The 20,386-nt window shown below is 44.5% G+C and overlaps 1 protein-coding gene across 17 annotated transcripts in view; it reads left to right on the top strand.

Moving 5' to 3' along the window:
• The window catches only part of TCF4 (transcription factor 4), a 552,151-nt gene that overhangs the window by 390,669 nt on the left and 141,096 nt on the right, over positions 1 to 20,386 (top strand). The window lies entirely within an intron of this gene.

Genomic DNA, 20,386 nt, shown 5'->3' with positions numbered 1-20,386 from the left:
CGAGCGAGGGACGATGAAAAGGATGAGAGTGCCCCCCGTACGACTGCTGTGCTGTGTGTCTCTCTCCCCCACCGTATCCGTCTTCTTTTCCATCCGCTCAGCTTGTGGTCGATGCTTCTATACTGCATGCCTATATATATATGATATTTACGTAAATGTGTCGCCTCTCTCCGTATCCTAACTCTCTGCCTGCGGGACGACAAACTCAGCTCTGCCAACGTGGTCGTAAATCATAGCCGGACTGTATATATATATATTTGTGCTTAGCGTCAAACCTGACAACTTGTGGCTTGTGCCTCATCGCTCACGCAACGTATCGTTCGCCGTAAGAATGTATTTGTCGTTGACTTTCCTATCCCCAAAAAAATGTATTTGTTTTATATTGGAATTTTTTCAACTAAAGTTTGTGCCAGAGTAAGAAAAAAAAAAACGGATATAATTTGCATCGTCGTGATGTTATTTCCTATTTTTATTGGTTTGGGTTTTGAATAGAAAGTTGTTGTATATTTATTTTGTTTTTATGCTTCTTGTTTACTTATTTATTTGTGATATTTCCAGGAGTGTTGAGTTCACTGTACAATTGGCACTAGTGTGTTTTTTTTTTTTTCTTTATTATTATTTGTCCTGTTTTGTGAGGTTTTCCAGATCAAGTTTTTCCTCTCCGGGGAGAGAGAGAGGAAATCTGGGGAAAAATGTGTCAGGGAGACTGGTTAAAGGCTGGAAGGGGAGAGCAAGACACAGAAAAAAATATTATCCGTGCAAGGAAAGGGAGAATATTCTGCAAACTGTTATGTAGGATGCCGGCACGAAATGCACAGAATGTTTTTCATTTTGAATATTTATGGAATTAGAATGTTTTTGTGTTTTTGTATTTATTTATTTTTGCGCGCTATCTCGGTGCACGGATAGTGCGATTACAGAAGTATGTGTGGCATTTGGCTCCCTGGTTCAGCTGCAGGTTTTCTGTTACCATCTGGAAGTTGATTTTCCCTTTGCCCCCCTGCGCCCTGTGCCATGGGAAAGAAAAGGGATTTTCGTTTACGAAAAAGGGGGGGCAAAACAAAAAAAAGAGAAAAAAGCAACACAAAAACAACATGTGTTAAAGCAATGTCACAGTGAAAACCAGGCAGCCACTGTTTTACATTTGTATGGGGTTGTTGTGTTTTTTTTGTTTTTTTTTTACCCTCTCACTTCATCAGGTCGTGAACGGGTGCCCAGGTCAGGGGCAAGAGGCCAACAGGAAAGGGCTCCTGTCGTATTGTCTGGCTAGGCCTACCAAGCTCTGAGGAGCATGGACCAATGTTAAACTATCAATGTATTGGGAAAGGAAAGAAAGAAAGAAAGAAAGAAAGAAAGAAAGAAAGAAAGAAAGAAAGAAAGAAAGAAAGAAAGAAAGAAAGAAAGAAAGGATAGATAGAATGAGGAAAGAAAGAAAGAAAATGGATGGATAAATAGATGGATAGAATGAGGAAGGAAAGAGAAAGAGAGAAAGAATGAGAAAATGGATAGATAGATAATAGATAACTAGATAGATGATAGATAGATAATAGATGATAGATAGATAATAGATAGATAATAGATAGAAGAATGAATGAAAGAGAGAAGGAAAGAAAATGGATAGATAGATAGATAGATGATAGAAGAATGAATGAAAGAGAGAAGAAAAGAAAGAAAGAGATACAGAGATATGAAAGAAGGATAGATATAGATAGTAAGAAAGAATGAAGGAAAAAGCAAGAAAGGAAGGAAAGAGTACATTTGGATAACCTTATTTTCTAGAGCAAGAGAGGAAAGTGCACTAAAACTTGTGGGATTTTACAAAACGGACTGATGATATCGTGCCAATTGCAAGAAGGGCAAAAAATATAGTGTAAAATATTTCAAAAATTAAAACCAAAAGTCACAGAAATTGCAAAAAAAACTTAAATAAATCAATGGAGGCCAGTGCTGTACAGAAAAGAAAAATGTAAAAAAAAAACAAACAAATGTAACATTTTTATATTTGCGACCATCTTTTTATTTTAGTTTTCTTTCCAATGGCGGTCAATCGTTGCCAAAGCCTGACCGCAGCAGGCGTGTAAACCGCGTGAGGGTCTCTCTCCGTCGGCGAAGCAAATTCTATACCGTTCTATAAAAACCGTCCCCGCGACAAACAGATTTTTTGTTTATCGTGGAGCGGGTATTGTTCTGGCAGGGATTTCGCATTGTACGATTTTTTGATATTGTGCCAGGCATCTTGTAGAGAATGTGGATGCCATGCGTGTGCCCGCTAGAAATGTATTTCGCAGCCTCTGTTTTGTTTTTTTGTTGTTTTTTTGTTTATTCCTTCCTGTGACTTTTTTCGCTTTCCCGATATAATTGGGCTCACCTATAGATTATATAGTGCCCCCCATAAACTTTGTAGGCCCCTCGTTAATCTGTGTGTATCATTATTTCTATATATCTATTGGTATTTGCCAATGACTCTTTGAGCCTTACCTCGAATACTGATCTGATCGTCCCTATTCTTTACTATTTGTCGAATGAAACAAATAGGTAAAAAAAATGTTCCAAAATTCTTTTTTAAATGTTACAAAAATAATGGTTGACCCCGAGGTTCCTTTTTTGGTTCTTCTTTGCACCATTTTTCCCTGTGTTGAGGAATTTCAAGGCATCACTGATAAATCCTTCCTCTGTGAGAACATGCGGTGGTGTCATTACAGTATATTCCTGGTTAAATAGTTCAGATCTGGATAATTGCATGCGCCATACCGATGAAGCTGAGCTGAGATTGTCCTTTCACAGTGCGCATTAATGATACCTCTGTGGCCTAAAAGTTGTTTTAGCTGAGGCCCTTTCAGGAATCGCCACCTATCATGAAGCATATTACCATGAAACATACTCAGCTCTGCTACATCTGCCTCCCTCATGGCCCTTTTGTGTTGCAGCAGCCTCATCATAGGGCTGTAATTCATCGGAGTCCTCTGTTACAGGCTCCTTATGACGTGTGATGCGGTTTAAGAGCATAAGATTTCGACCTTATTATAAGGAAGCGTCCTCGGTCACAGAGGGGTCTCGGGATTTGCATCTGGGTAGTGTCACCGATGATTGGGGCCCATGGCTCCTCCTGGGTATTTTGGACCTTTTCTGCACCTATGCGGTTAAGATCGTCCATCACAAATATGCGCATGACTTATATCATTTACACAAAGCTACAATTACACTAATTGCCCCTTTTTTGTCCTTCCTCTAGGAAATCTCGCAATATATCTGCACAAATAACTACAGACAGGGGCAGTGGGGGGTGACAGTCTTGGAATGACAGCCTGGGGGTGACAGTCTGGGGGTGACAGTCTGGGGGTGACAGTCTGGGGGTGATAGTCTGGGAATGACAGTCTGGGGGTGACAGTCTGGGGGGTTACAGTCTGTGGGGTGACAGTCGTAGGATGACAGTCTGGGGGTGACAGGCTGGGGGGGTGACTGGGGATTACAGTCTGGGGGGTGACTGGGGATTACAGTCTGGGGGGTAACTGGGGGTGACATTCTGGGAGATGACAGTCTGGGGGTTACAGTCTGGGCATTACAGTCTGGCGGTGATAATCTGGGGATGACAGTCTGGGGGTGACTGGCTGGGGATGACAGTCTGGGGGTGACAGTCTGGGGGGTTACAGTCTGGGGGGTGACAGTCGTAGGATGTCATAGGATGACAGTCTGGGGGTGACTGGCTGGGGATGACAGTCTGGGGGTGACTGGCTGGGGATGACAGTCTGGGGGTGACAGTCTGGGGGGTTACAGTCTGGGGGGTGACAGTCGTAGGATGTCATAGGATGACAGTCTGGGGGTGACAGTCTGGGGACGACAGTCCGGGGGTGACAGGCTGGGGGGTTGACTGGGGATTACAGTCTGGGGGGTAACTGGGGGTGACATTCTGGGGGATGACAGTCTGGGGGTGACAGTCTGGGGGGGACAGTCTGGGGGGTTACAGTCTGGGGGGTGACAGTCGTAGGATGTCATAGGATGACAGTCTGGGGGTGACTGGCTGGGGATGACAGTCTGGGGGTGACAGTCTGGGGGGTTACAGTCTGGGGGTGACAGTCGTAGGATGTCATAGGATGACAGTCTGGGGGTGACTGGCTGGGGATGACAGTCTGGGGGTGACAGTCTGGGGGGTTACAGTCTGGGGGGTGACAGTCGTAGGATGTCATAGGATGACAGTCTGGGGGTGACAGTCTGGGAATGACAGTCTGTAGGTGACAGTCTGGGGGGTTACAGTCTGGGGGGTGACAGTTGTAGGATGTCATAGGATGACAGTCTGGGGGTGACAGTCTGGGGATGACAGTCCGGGGGTGACAGGCTGGGGGGTTGACTGGGGATTACAGTCTGGGGGGTAACTGGGGGTGACATTCTGGGGGATGACAGTCTGGGGGTGACAGTCTGGGGGTTACAGTCTGGCGGTGATAATCTGGGGATGACAGTCTGGGGGTGACTGGCTGGGGATGACAGTCTGGGGGTTACTGTGGGGTAACTGGGGGTGGCAGTCTGGGGGTGACAATCTAGGGGTGACAGTCTGGAGAGGGACAGTCTGGGGATGACAGTGTGGGGGTCTTCACTCCTCCAGATTAAATAATAACCTTCTTATACTACAGAAAATATTTAGAATTAGAGACACACGGTTCACGTACAGAATCACTAGTCTGTGTGAATATGTTCAATGTGTGAGTGTAGATGTATGCATATACTAAATGTGTGTCTGTCTACATATATATATATATGTGTGTGTGCATGTACATACTATGTACATGTGTGTATGTAATTACTGTATGTGTGTAACTATATATGTGTGTATGTGTACCGTATGTATATATGTGTGTGCTTGTATTTGTCTGTACAGTCAGTGTATATGTGTATCTATAATAACATATATAAATGTGTGAATTTAAATGTATATACAGTATGTGTGTATATATATATATTTGTGTGTATGTCTGTATACATATGTGTATATGTATATAATTACATGTGTGTACATATATACGTGTTTGTGCTTTTGTATACATAAGCAGATACACATATTCATATCTTTACAGTGTGTGTGTATATATATATTCCTTTGAATCCTCAGTAATGGCACCCGTAGTGTGTTGTTATGCTATGTTGCTTGTATGGCGTGTACAGTGTGCGTGTGTATATAGGGTATGTGCTGTGTATATACACAGGTATGTAATGATACGGTGTTTTCGGCTGCATACAGTATATATTTGTGCCTGTGTATAGCTATGATGACGATGTACTGGGTGATATCAGCCGCACTCTAGTGCTTTGATAGTAGTAATGGCGCCCGTGATGGTGCTTTCATCGTCTTCCTTTTGACCTCTGCTGTTTATTAGGACGGTGATGGCGGGTTCACATATCACATTTATTAGCGCTTTCCCACCTCACGCCCTCTATAACCCCATTAATGGGTGGGCTCGCCGGTGTTGGTGCTCCGTCTTGGAGATGATTGGTGGAAACATTTGTAACGTTTGCCCCCGCGGTTCTTTTTTTGCTGTCGGGGACATCGCAGATGTGTAATGGCGTTATATACCTCTCTCACTGTCAGGAAATTGGGCTGAAGAAAAGTTTGTTTCCTCTTGGAGCAGAAATGTGTTTCTCATTTAATGTGTTTATGGTAACGGACGAAGTTCCTGCATTTTGTGTCCTTCTTTTTCTTTGTATTTGGGCATTTGGATCAGGGTTGGCAGGGGACAGCAGCATGTTGTCAGCGGCGTAGAATTCACACCAGGCCTCGCTGTGAGCATCTCTACTGGCACAGGCTGATGATATGCAAATACTGTATCTTTAAGAGGCGGGTTTTATTGAAATAGATAAGTGTCAGGTGTAGTAGAGCTGGGATGGATAGCTGTAGAAGAGCTGGGATGGTTAGCTGTAGTAGAGCTGGGATGGTTAGCTGTAGTAGAGCTGGGATGGTTAGCTGTAGTAGAGCTGGGATGGTTAGCTGTAGTAGAGCTGGGATGGTTAGCTGTAGCAGAGCTGGGATGGTTAGCTGTAGCAGAGCTGGGATGGTTAGCTGTAGCAGAGCTGGGAGGGTTAGCTGTAGTAGAGCTGGGAGGGTTAGCTGTAGCAGAGCTGGGATGGTTAGCTGTAGCAGAGCTGGGATGGATAGCTGTAGCAGAGCTGGGGTGGTTAGCTGTAGCAGAGCTGGGATGGTTAGCTGTAGCAGAGCTGGGATGGTTATCTGTAGCAGAGCTGGGATGGTTATCTGTAGCAGAGCTGGGATGGTTATCTGTAGCAGAGCTGGGATGGTTATCTGTAGCAGAGCTGGGATGGTTATCTGTAGCAGAGCTGGGATGGTTAGCTGTAGCAGAGCTGTGATTGTTAGCTGTAGCAGAGCTGTGATGGTTATCTGTAGCAGAGTTGGGATGGTTAGCTGTAGGAGAGCTGGGATGGTTAGCTGTAATAGAGCTGGGATGGTTAGCTGTAGCAGAGCTGGAATGGTTAGCTGTAGCAGAGCTGGGATGGTTATCTGTAGCAGAGCTGGGATGGTTAGCTGTAACAGAGCTGGGATGGTTAGCTGTAGCAGAGCCGGGATGGTTAGCTGTAGCAGAGCCGGGATGGTTAGCTGTAGCAGAGCCGGGATGGTTAGCTGTAGCAGACCCGGGATGGTTAGCTGTAGCAGAGCTGGGATGGTTAGCTGTAGCAGAGCTGGGATGGATTACTGTAGGAGAGCTGGGATGGATTACTGTAGGAGAGCTGGGATGGTTAGCTGTAGCAGAGCTGGGATGGTTAGCTGTAGCAGAGCTGGGATGGTTAGCTGTAGCAGAGCTGGGATGGTTAGCGTTTGCATTGCTGACTCAGATGTTGGATACCAAAGTCTGTGGTGTTGAGTTCATTAGACGTAGCAGAGCTGTGTTTGTCATACTGTATATGTTTGTTACCTGTACAAACGATGATTTTGGCAGCTGCCGGATCCCCCAGTCTGCAGTGCTGAGTGTGTCAGATATACTGTATTTGTCATCTGCAGGATGGCTGGGCTCATTATATGTGGCAGAGCTGTGAGGTGTAGCAATTTTCAGATACCATAGAGTGGAGCTTGTCATTAGGCACATAAAGGATTCCAGTTATCCTTCAGATCTGTGGTGCACAGTGATAGTATGGGCACACGTGTACTCCAGTGGCTCCACCACATACACAGCACATATCCATACATCCACACTTCCATCCTTACATAGATGGATACATACACACATCCATAAACACACACATCCATCCATAGATATCCATACATACATAAATCCACACATGCATTCTTACATACACACATCCATACAATTGTGCTCAAAAGTTTACATACCCCGGCAGAATTTTTGCTTTCTTGGCCTTTTTTCAGAGAATATGGATGATAACACCAAATCTTTTTCTCCACTCATGGTCAGTGGTTGGGTGAAGTCATTTATTGTCAAACTACTGTGTTTTCTCTTTTTAAAGCATAATGACAACCCAAAACATCCAAATGTCCCTGATCAAAAGTTTACATACCCCATTTCTTAATACCGTGTATTGCCCCCTCTAACATCAATGGCAGCTTGAAGTCTTTTGTGGTAGTTGTGGATGAGGGTCTTTATTTTCTCAGATAGTAAAGCTGCCCACTCTTCTTGTCTAAAAGCCTCCAGTTCCTGTAACTTCCTGGGCTGTCTAGCATGAACTGCGCGGTTGACATCTCCCCAGAGTGGCTCAATGATATTGAGGTCAGGAGACTGAGATGCCCAAAAGGGCGCAAGCGCCGGCAAAATCATGCCAGCGCACGACCAGCGTACCCAACGCTAAATATAGGGATACACTGATCGTTTGCAGCGTCATACGATCAGAGGAGGAGCTGACCGGAGGGGGTGCGGCCAGGGGCGGAGCTTAGCGGCGTCCGTGCGCTGCACCCGGTAACGCTAGTGTGAAACTAGTCTTATATTCTAGGTTTTTCAAAGTAGCCACCTTTTGCTTTGATTACTGCTTTGCACACTCTTTGCATTCTCTTGATGAGCTTCAAGAGGTAGTCACCGGAAATGGTTTTCACTTCACAGGTGTGCCCTGTCATGTTTAATAAGTGGGATTTCTTGCCTTATAAATGGGATTGGGACCATCAGTTGTGTTGTGCAGAAGTCAGGTGGATACAAAGGTGATAGTCCTACTGAATAGACTGTTAGAATTTGTATTATGGCAAGAAAAAAGCAGCTGAGTAAAGAAAAACGAGCGGCCATCATTACTTTAAGAGATGAAGGTCAGTCAGTCCGAAAAATTGGGAAAACTTTTAAAGTGTCCCCAAGTGCAGTGGCAAAAACCATCAAGTGCTACAAAGAAACTGGCTCACATGAGGACCACCCCAGGAAAGGAAGACCAAGAGTCACCTCTGCTGCGGAGGATAAGTTCATCCGAGTCACCAGCCTCAGAAACTGCAGGTTAACAGCAGCTCAGAATAGAGACCAGGTCAATGCCACACAGAGTTCTAGCAGCAGACACATCTCTACAACAACTGGTAAGAGGAGACTTTGTGCAGCAGGCCTTCATGGTAAAATAGCTGCTAGGAAACCACTGCTAAGGACAGGCAACAAGCAGAAGAGACTTGTTTGGGCTAAAGAACATAAGGAATGGACATTAGACCAGTGGAAATCTGTGCTTTGGTCTGATGAGTCCAAATTTGAGATCTTTGGTTCCAACCACCGTGTCTTTGTGCGACGCAGAAAAGGTGAACGGATGGACTCTACATGCCTGGTTCCCACCGTGAAGCATGGAGGAGGAGGTGTGATGGTGTGGGGGTGCTTTGCTGGTGACACTGTTGGGGATTTATTCAAAATTGAAGGCATACTGAACCAGCATGGCTACCACAGCATCTTGCAGCGGCATGCTATTCCATCCGGTTTGCGTTTAGTTGCGCCATCATTTATTTTTCAACCGGACAATGACCCCAAACACACCTCCAGGCTGTGTAAGGGCTATTTGACCAAGGAGGAGAGTGATGGGGTGCTACGCCAGATGACCTGGCCTCCACAGTCACCAGACCTGAACCCAATCGAGATGGTTTGGGGTGAGCTGGACCGCAGAGTGAAGGCAAAAGGGCCAACAAGTGCTAAGCATCTCTGGGAACTCCTTCAAGACTGTTGGAAGACCATTTCCGGTGACTACCTCTTGAAGCTCATCAAGAGAATACCAAGAGTGTGCAAAGCAGTAATCAAAGCAAAAGGTGGCTACTTTGGAGGACCTAGAATATAAGACATATTTTCAGTTGTTTCACACTTTTTTGCTAATTATATAATTCCACATGTGGTAATTCATAGTTTTGATGCCTTCAGAGTGAATCTGCAATTTTCATAGTCATGAAAAGAAAGAAAACTCTTTGAATGACAAGGTGTGTCCAAACTTTTGGTCTGTACTGTACATGCACACATTGTTACACACATACATACATGTGTACAAATATATATCACCATTGACCGTAAATGTAAATCTCCCGATTAATAGGATTATTAATGTGATTCTGATGGCTGCTGTAAGATGGTTGTTACATTGTGAGTCCGTAGTTGGACTGATGGGTGGTTGCGATACAGTGATATTATCCCACACTCATACATACAATATACAGATGACTTCACTGCTGGACGCTTCCGTCTTTTGGGAATGTTCCGTAGAATATAATCCTTCCTTCCTCTGTAGATAATTGCTCCCTTCCATGTGTCATTTCTGGGAATGTTGCTTTGCCTGGTATATTCCATGCCAGTAGAGATGCCCGGGCCACGTGTTGTTGGTGCCGGACCATGCACCGTGTGGCTATAGCGTACACCGTGGAGTATGTGGCGGTGATGGAAAGGAGTTAGGTGGTCTTAGGTAAACCACAGAAAGTCTGGAGTTAGCGGCTCCTCTCTGGGGGCCCGGACTGTGAAGAATACATTATGTTCATCCTGAGACCCCTCATTGTAGTAGTAATTGCTCGGGGGGAGCTGTGCTGCAGCTGTTGGGAAGACCTGTAATGTAGGCCTGATATGGCTTTATAAAAGCAGCTGGAATCTGGATACTGATGTAGCAGAGATGAATTTGTCATGGAACTCTTTGGAGCTGCAGCTATTATACACCTTAATAATTCTGCAATTGAACTGCATAATCTTGTATAAAACTACGGTGCTTGCCCAGCACTACTACCTCCAACTTACTTAGCTCTGCTACATCTTAATTTAGAGGTGTAATCCCTGGGATTGGGGGAGTTGGGTTGCACCTGTACAGAAGACGTGCCGGTGAGCACGGTACTCAGAGGTAATGTATGGCAGCAGGATGCAGATGTAGCAGGGCTGAATTTGCCATTTAACCCTTTTACGATTGTCCCATTGGATTATTTGCCTTTTTTTTAAAGTACAAATACAGTTCAGCTCTGCTACATGTAACCGATTCAGTTCTGCTACATGTAACCGATTCAGCTCTGCTACATGCAACCAATTCAGCTCTGCTACATGTAACCGATTCAGCTCTGCTACATGTAACTGATTCAGCTCTGCTACATGTAACCGATTCAGCTCTGCTACATGTAACCGATTCAGCTCTGCTACATGTAACCGATTCAGCTCTGCTACAGGTAACCGATTCAGCTCTGCTACAGGTAACCGATTCAGCTCTGCTACATGTAACCGATTCAGCTCTGCTACATGTAACCTGCTACATCAACAATCCCTGGGGAAGGTTGGTTGCAGATGTTCAGAAGATCTGATGCTGTGTTTGGTAATATAGGCCTAATAAGCTTTTATCAAACCAGTTGTATTGCAGGCGGTATACAGCTGTAGCAGAGCTGAGTTTGTTTTCTGGTTCGCAGTTGCAGGAACTCTTCTGCAATTTTCCGCCGCTAACATTGCTCCAGTGTCGTTCAGTGGAGAAAATCCTTGTTTTTCTTTTCATGCAAGAAGCCTCAGAATAAAGCCACAAGCTTCTTATTTCTGTGGCCGGTCCACAAACATTTGCCCCCTTTTTTTTACTGTAACTTGTGAAGAAGGTTGTGGAATCCCTGTTCACGCTGGATGTGGATGTCCTGGGATTTGTTGCAGATTTCCATGCATATTTGTGAAACTTGACTCTTGTGAGAGGAGCCTGATAGACTTTGTTATGCTGCATCGAGCAAACTTGGCTCTGCTACACGTTCCAAACTTGCTTGTGCAGTCCTATGTAAAATCACAGATTAAGTCATGATTCCAGCCATGTAAAACCTTCCATAAATCCACCTTGTGTTACCATGTGACAATCTCTGCTCTGCTACTTCTAATTATTTTTCCTGTGCATCAGATCATATGACAGGTTCACCTGCAGTCCTATGTAAAACCACAGATTAGCTATGATGATTGTTCCCAGACTCAGATCTGTTACAGTGCATCTAACAAACTTGCTTGTGCGATTGTATGATACTTTTGCCTGCAGTCCTATGTAAAAACACCAAATTATGTGTTGTGATTGCAAATCAAGTTGCGCTTGGCGACAAACTCAGCTCTGCTACATTCTAGAAACCCTGCTTGTGCATGAGATCATATTATAGTTTCACCTGAAAGTTTATATAAAACCACTGTCTTGAAATTTCACATTGTGTTGCACCACGTGATAACATCAGCTCTGCTACAACCTACCAACTTACGCATGCATCTGATCAGATGATGTACTTAGATGCAGTCCTATGTAAAACTACAAATTACCTGTGTTGATTCCACTTTATGTTGTGCCCCAAGTGACACACTCAGCTCTGCTTCACCCTATAAACTTGTTTGCACAGTAGACAATGACTTTCCCCAGCAGTCCTGTGTAAAGCATTAGATTACTTAAATCCACCTACAATTGTTCTTTGTGACAAACTCAACCCTCCTACTTCCAACAAACTTACTTGTGCATCAGATTGTATGAGCTTCACCTGCAGTCCTGTGTAAAATCACATATTACCTGTCATGATAAAACCCATTCAAAACCTACCAGAATTCCACCTTGTGTTTAATGTGACAATCTCAGCCCTGCTACATCTAAAAAAAATGTGCTTGTGCATCAGATCATATGATCGGTTGGCCTGCAGTCCTATGTAAAACCACAGATTACCTGTCTTAATTCCATTTTGTGTTGTGTTGCGTAAAATACTAAACTCTGCTACATGTAACAAAGCTGCCCATGTATCAGTTGATGATAGTTTCACTTGCAGTCCTATAAAAAAAACACAGATTGCCAGACATGATTCCACTTTATGTTGTGCCTCATGTGACACACTCAGCTCTGCTTCATCCTACAAACTTGTTTGTGCAGTCCTATGTAAAACCACTATATGGTGATTCCACCTTGCATCCTGCCTCATCTGACAGACTCAAATCTGCTACAGTATACCTAACAAACTTGCTTGTGCAATCACATCTTATGATTCTTTCACCTGCAGTCCTATGTAAATTACCTATCGTGATTCAAATCCAAGTTGCGCTTGGCGACCGATACTGAAAAAAAAAAACCTGTCATCAGATCATATTACAGTTTCACCTGAAATTCTATGTACAATCTCTGATTGATATTCCACATTGTGTTGTGCAGTGTGACAAACTCAGCTCTGCTACATCTATAAGGTATTTTATTAGCAAGCAGGTAAGAATAAAATCCGCCATACTGTGCACCCCCTATACCGATGTTCCTGCAGTCAAAGCTTTGCTCCCGGGGTGCCTTGTTTGATATCCATGGCTGTGATCTGCGGCACCTGGGACATTTTGTCTTCTCGCCCCCCCCTCCTCCTTCTATTTAATCAAAGTAACAGGATTTCATACAAAACATTTCCAGGTTTCGACTCTGCGGATAATGAAATGCTCCATAAAAACCAGGATCCAAATGAAAAGTAACGTCTGAGCGCGGGGTTAGACGGCCCACGATTGTACGAGCACATCCTTTGAAGTCTACGCGACACTGGGGGGGCTCTGTGCCTTAGACATTGGGGTCAGTGTGTTGGGAAACAACCATAACATCAAACTCCCTCCTCTGAGCCGGAAACTTCATACATTTGTTTTATTTTATTTATCTTTTTTTTTTTCTGTTTGTAACATATTTAGGACACGTGTAGAAAATATCAATCACCGGGGCGAAACGTCAGAGGTTACTGTGTAGGAGTTCAAAGGAAATCTGCTCCGTACCATACCACGTCCACATGCACAAGCTGTGCCGTATTGTACCACGTCCACAGGCACAAGCTGTGCCGTACCATACCCCGTCCACAGGCAGAAGCTGTGCCGTACCACCGTACCATACCCCGTCCACAGGCACAAGCTGCGCCGTACTGTACCACGTCCACAGGCACAAGCTGCGCCGTACTGTACCACATCCACAGGCACAAGATGCGCCGTACTGTACCACATCCACAGGCACAAGCTGTGCCGTACCATACCCCGTCCACAGGCAGAAGCTGTGCCGTACCACCGTACCATACCCCGTCCACAGGCACAAGCTGCGCCGTACTGTACCACGTCCACAGGCACAAGCTGCGCCGTACTGTACCACATCCACAGGCACAAGATGCGCCGTACTGTACCACATCCACAGGCACAAGCTGTGCCGTACTGTACCGCGTCCACCGGCACAAGCTGTGCTGTACCGTACCACGTCCACAGGCAGAAGCTGCTTCATACCATAACCCGTCCACAGGCACAAACTGTGCCGTACCATAACCTGTCCACAGGCACAAGCTGCGCCATACTGTACCACGTCCACAGGCACAAGCTGCGCCGTACTGTACCACGTCCACAGGCACAAGCTGCACTGTACTGTACCACGTCCACAGGCACAAGCTGCGCCGTACTGTACCACGTCCACAGGCACAAGCTGCACTGTACTGTACCACGTCCACAGGCACAAGCTGCGCCGTACTGTACCACGTCCACAGGCACAAGCTGCACTGTACTGTACCATGTCCACAGACAGAAGCTGTGCCGTATTGTACCCCGTCCACAGGTCCAAGCTGCGCCGTACTGTACCACGTCCACAGGCAGAAGCTGCACCGTACTGTACCATGTTCACAGGCACAAGCTGCGCTGTACTGTACCATGTCCACAGGCAGAAGCTGTGCCGTACTGTACCACGTCCACAGGCACAAGCTGCGCTGTACTGTACCACGTCCACAGGCAGAAGCTGCACCGTACTGTACCATGTTCACAGGCACAAGCTGCGCTGTACTGTACCACGTCCACAGGCAGAAGCTGCGCTGTACTGTACCATGTCCACAGGCAGAAGCTGTGCCATATTGTACCACGTCCACAGGCAGAAGCTGCGCTGTAACGTACCACGTCCACAGGCACAAGCTGTGCCGTACTGTACCCTGTCCACAGGCACAAGCTGCACCGTACTGTACCACGTTCGCAGGCAGAAGCTGGGCCATACCAATACCCGTCCACAGGCACAAGATGCGCTGTACCGTACCATGTCCACAGGCAGAAGCTGCCTCATACCATACCCCGTCCACATGCACAAGCTGTGCCGTATTGTACCACGTCCACAGGCACAAACTGCGCTGTACCGTACCATGTCCACCGGCAGAACCTGTGCCGTACTATACCCCGTCCACAGGCAGAAGCTGCGCCGTACTGTGCCACGTTCACAGGCAGAAGCTGCGCCATACCATACCCCGTCCACAGGCAGAAGCTGCGCTGTACCATACCCCGTCCACAGGCAGAAGCTGCGCCGTACTGTACCACATCCACAGGGACAAGCTGCACTGTACCGTACCCTGTCCACAGGTAATAGCTGTGCTGTACTGTACCCTGTCCACAGGCTGGAGCTGCGTTGTACCGTACCTCGTCCACAGGCAGTAGCTGCGCCGTACTGTACCGTACCCCGTCCACAGGCTGGAGCTGTGCAGTATCGTACCCCGTCCACAGGTGGTAGCTGTGCTGTACAGTACCCTGTCCACAGGCAGGGCCGGCCCGAAGGTATAGGCGAACTAGGTGGCCGCCTAGGGCGCCGACCCAAAGGGGGCGCCAGAGAAAAAATAGAAAAAATTATAAAAAAATCTTTTCAAAAGGCAAAAAGTTTTAGGGATGGAAAGAAAAGTGTACATATTTAAGGGCAAATATGACGCAAGAGAGGTTGGTTGGGTTGGCAACAATTTCGATAGAATCTGAAGTTGCTAAGCAAGTTAATCTCGGTGACTTAGTGTCATCCTTTTAAAAAAAAAAAGGCAAGGAAACAAAAATTTTAATTACCTATGGTCGTTTTTGTTTTGTGTTATTGATTACTTTGTATATATTTGTCCTATACAACTTCTCAGAAGATTAAAGAGTTAGGAGAGAGTTAATCATTGTTGTTGTGGTTTATTTTGCTCCTAAATTTATATCCCAAGTTTTCATCTCCTGCCAAGAATAGTAGGGGCGCAACAAAATAGTTCCGCCTAGGGCGCCGTAATCTCTCGGGCCGGCCCTGTCCACAGGCACAAGCTACATCGTACCATACCTCGTGCACAGGCGGTAGCTGCGCTGTACAGTACCCCGTACACTTGCACAATCTGCGCCATACCATACCCCGTGCACAGGTGGTAACTGCGCTGTACCGTACTCTTAGATGTGTCCCCTTATAATACACCAGTAAAATCAGTCCAGTATCATTGAGGCGATCATTGTTACAATTAATCTATTGTTATCCTGCAATCTGTGGTGTAATTGTTCCCATTTATTTTCATACATTTGTCTCAAGAAAACCATGAAGTGACCGTCATATATCAAAAGTGTGATAACATTCGGTAGCTTTATAATGGAGTGGTAACTTTACATCAGTACAGTAGGTATATTACCGGATTGTAACAACATTGGGCCCATAGAATGAGAGTTTTGTAACAGTATAGTAGATAATAAGGTTATAGCTCTATATCAGTACATGGCCGAAAATCATGGCCGACAGTGTTGGCAACCTTGAAATTGTTCCAGAAAATGATGTATTTCTCCCAGACAATTATTGCAATTACACACGTTTTCTTATACTCATGTTTATTCCCTATTTGTGTATTGGAACAACACAAAATAACAGAGAAAAAAGGCAAATTTGACATAATTTCACACAAAAACTCAAAAATAGCCCGGACAAAATTGTTGGCACCTTTCCAAAATTTTGAGTAAACCCTCAACTTAATATTTGGTTGCTTAATATTTGGAGTAAATAACTGCAATCAGTCGCTTCCTATAACCATCCACAAGCTTCTTACACCTCTCAGCTGGGATTTCGGACCATTCTTCTTTTGTAAACTGCTCCCGTTCTCTCATATGTGAAGGCGCCTTCTCCCAGCAGCAATTGTAAGATCTCCCCACAGGTGATCAATGGGATTTACATCCGGACTGATTGCTGCCACTTCAGAACTCTCCAGCGATTTGTTTCCATCCATTTCTGGGAACTTCTTGAAGTACGTTTGAGGTCATTCTACTGCTTGATAGCCCAAGACTTAGGACACAAACCCAGTTTTCTGTCACTGGGCACTACATTGCCATCCAAAATTCTTTGGTACTATTCACATTTCATGATGCCTTGCACACAATCAAGGCACCCAGTGCCAGAGGCAACCAAACAACCCCAAAACATCTTTGAACCTCCACCATATTTGACTGTAGGTACTCTGTTCTATTCTGTGTAGGCCTCATTCTGTTTTCAGTAGAATGATGTGCTTTACCAAAAAGCTCTATCTTGGTCTCATCTGTACACAAGACACTTTCCAAGAAGGATTGTGGCTTACTCACGTACACTTTGGCAAACTGCAGTCTAGCTTTTTTATGTCTCTGTATCAGCAGTGGGGTCCTCCTGCTATAGTGTGTAATTTCATTAGTATAATAGACGTGTAACAATACAGTAGGTATATAACAGAATGGCAGCTGTATAGCAGGACTGTAGTGTTATAGCATATTATTAGATATTTATAGCTGCACAGTAGCTTTATAATAGAATGGCATCTGTATAACAGTACTATAGGTTTATAATAGAGCTGTAGCGTTATAACAGGATAATCTAACAATAGTGGGATTGGCTTATAATAGTAACAGATGGTTTTATGATAAAACTATGTAACTATCATTTGGTTATAAATCTCCAGCACTTTTATAGAGCTGTCATTCAGTTTTAAGGCTATAGCAATGTTATAAAGCTGTCATTTTGTTTTATAAATGACTGGTATTGAGTAATCATTCTCTTATAAAGCTGCAGTAGCGCTATAAAGCTATTATTCCATATTAAAGCTAAAGTACTGAATAAAGCTCCAGTACTGCTAGAAAACCACCTTTCTTTTATAAGACGTAAGTTATGTAATAGCTTTAGAAAAGTACTGTTCTTACATAGAAGGGTTTATTATTTATTTATTATGCTTTGCTTATATAGCGCTATCATATTCCTCAGCGTTGTACAGACATTCAGTATCATCACTGTCCCCATTGGGACTCACTATCTAGAATCCCTATCAGTATGTGGGAGGAAACCGGAGAACCTGGAGTAAACCCCTGCATATATGGGAGAACATACAAACTCCTCGCAGATGTCATCCTTGGTGGGATTTCAAACCAGGACTGCCAAGTTGCAGTCCTAACCACTGAGCCACCAGGCTGCACCATTTATTATATATATATATATATATATATATATATATATATATAATCTTAAATAAATATATATACATTATATATATTTATTTAAAATCACGAGGTCGTCTTGATAGGGCCTGGGACTTACAGCAAGCTGGCAGATGGGGTCATATAAAGCTTTCAGTTCATCTGCCAAGATTGAAAAGAATGTCAGTGTATCCCATTTTGCCAAGGAAAACCCAATTACTTAGTCTTTGGTAAAGATAAAGAGGTACCAAGCCCATATACATTTGAATGGACCTATGGCATAGATAGAATTGATGGGACCTCATACATTGTTGCCAACAGTCTACATTTAAAAGAAAACTATTTCAGAAGCTAGATATCTATAGAGGTGGAGTTAATGCTAATTTGTTCCTAAGGGGCGGTTTCACGACTAAGCAGGGGTGGGGTTAGAAAAATACCTTGCAGTATTGGTGTTCTCATGACACTACTACAACTCCAATCATCTAGGACAGTTGGATTTTCATATGTCTATGAATTGACGGGACTTCATACATAGTTGCCAGCAGTCTACTTTTTTTTTTTACAAAACTATTTCGGAAGCTGGAACTCTATAGAGGTAGAGTTAATGCTAAGTTGTTCCTAAGGGGCGGTTTCGGGACTAAGCAGGGGTGGAGTTAAAAATATATTTCATTACTTGTGTTCTCATAGCTCCAATCATCTGGGACAGTTAGATTTCCGTCATACCTTTGACTGTAGGACATGTGGAGGGGTGTCCCTGCACTGGTGCATGCATCCGTAAGGGGTGGCCTTAAATATCGGCAAGGGCCCATAGCTGACTCTTGGCCTTCTTCGAATGTTGCTGTGTCCATTGCAAAAGCGAATTTTTTTGTGCTCATCATCATTGTGCAAGGACTTTAAAATACAGAAATAAATGTATATACCTAATACAGCTGCACAGTATATAAGTAAAATGCATCCCTGGAATGAAGCGGTTAAATAGCGCGAGTTGTGGCTGTGCCGCCCACCGATAAGCTCTGTTGCTAATGCGGCATACTCTGAATTCTCAGTGAAATGAATATGGGCTCAGGATTCATCCTCTTTATGTCCCTCTATTGTCTATACGTTGTTAATCACCTCGGAGCCGCTGATGCCGCCGCTTCTCAGGTTCCACGCAGGTTATGATTTCACACCGCCACAAAAAAAAAAAAAAAAAGCTGCTGCATATCGAAATCCTCTTAGATTGAATATTATTCTGGTCTTGGTATCTATTTCACATGGCTGCCAGGTCAATGATGCCAAGAATTCCGCAGCGCATGCCTGGTTGTACATCTGCAGTACTCCCAGCTGTGGCGAAACTACAACTCCCAGCGTGTCCATATCGACGAGCAAAATCGCAAAGTTCATTTACCCATTGACACGTACATTGTCTATCTAGGAAAATACATTTTTACCAGTTTTTCTTGCACCTTCAGCCACTTGTTACTGCCGAGTACCACTAGGCTATGTTCACACATTGCCTTTTTGTTGCATTTTTCTTTGCTGTGTTTTTTAATGCAAATTTTAAGATGTATTTCACAGTACCAGCAAAAGCGATGAGAGTTCCGAAATCTCATACACACACTGTGTTTTTTTTTTTCCTGACTGATTTGGAGAACTGCTGAGTTTTTGCAGACAGGAGCGTGTCACTTCTTTCAGGGTATGTGCACACTTTGCGGATTCTACCGCGGGTCCGCAGCGGATTTGGTCCTGCGGTGTACAGTACCATTAAAGTGAAGCTAAAATGAAAAACGCTGCGGGTTCATATTTCCGCAGCATGTCAATTCTTTGTGCGGATTCCGCAGTGCTTTGACACATGCTCCATTATAGGAATCAGCAGGTGTCAAAACGCAGGGGAAATCTGCACTAAATCCGCAGGTAAAGCGTACCAAATCCGAGTGGGAAAAATCCACAGGGTAACAACATGTGCACATACTCTCGGTGTTTTATCAACTTTTTTTTCACCCATAGAAAGTCATGGGTAAGTGCAAAAACGCAGCAAAAAAACTTACTGTAGATATAAAGTTTCTCTGCATTTTTTGGTGCAAAAACCTTAAAGGCGTTGCATCATCATTTTTTTGGGGGGGGCACTAAACTTTAACAGGAGGCGCAAGAGACAACAAAAACGCAGCAAAAATAAGCAACAGATACACAGAAAAAACCTGCTTTTTGTAAGCAGCTTCTTTACCACCAAGAGAGCAGGTTTTACCTGTAGAAAAAATGCAGCAAAAACACAACCCCTTTAAACCTCTGCCTTAGGTCGGGATCACACATGCGAGAAACTCTGACGAGTCTCGCATCTTCGTACCCGGGACTGCCGCCCGCATTCGCGGAGCGTGCAGCTGAACATGCAGCCGCACGCTCCACTCCCGAGTGCCGGGAACGAAGATGTGAGACTCGTCCGAGCTTCTCGCATGTGTGATCCCGGCCTTACAGTTTTGGTCTATTGCATTGTGGGTCACCCAAGTCTCAGACTGAGGACACAGATTACTTACAGGTTCTCTTATCTCTGTGCTTTCTTTTCATTGTTCCATCCAGGGTGAGGTCTTGTTCTAGCGCTCAACATGCAGGACTTCCTCTACTCACCTTGCATGGTGCTGTGTGGACTTCACTGGTAGTGACCAAGACAGGACATTCATAGGTTCTGCAGAATTTACATTGTAGAGGTGTGCAGTCGGTAATGGAACCTATCAGAATTTTATCATTATGGATGTAAATATTAATACGCCAATTTTTTGACATATTGGGGATATACACGCTTTCCTGTAGGACTATAGATAATCTGCTGCATC

The sequence above is a fragment of the Dendrobates tinctorius genome, unplaced genomic scaffold, assembly GCF_039654945.1.
Source record: "Dendrobates tinctorius isolate UK_male_01 unplaced genomic scaffold, ASM3965494v1 ptg000135l, whole genome shotgun sequence".
In the NCBI taxonomy this organism is placed as follows: Eukaryota; Metazoa; Chordata; class Amphibia; order Anura; family Dendrobatidae; genus Dendrobates; species Dendrobates tinctorius.
Note: the sequence above shows the minus strand (reverse complement) of the source record. Positions and strands in the feature narration are given on the sequence as shown.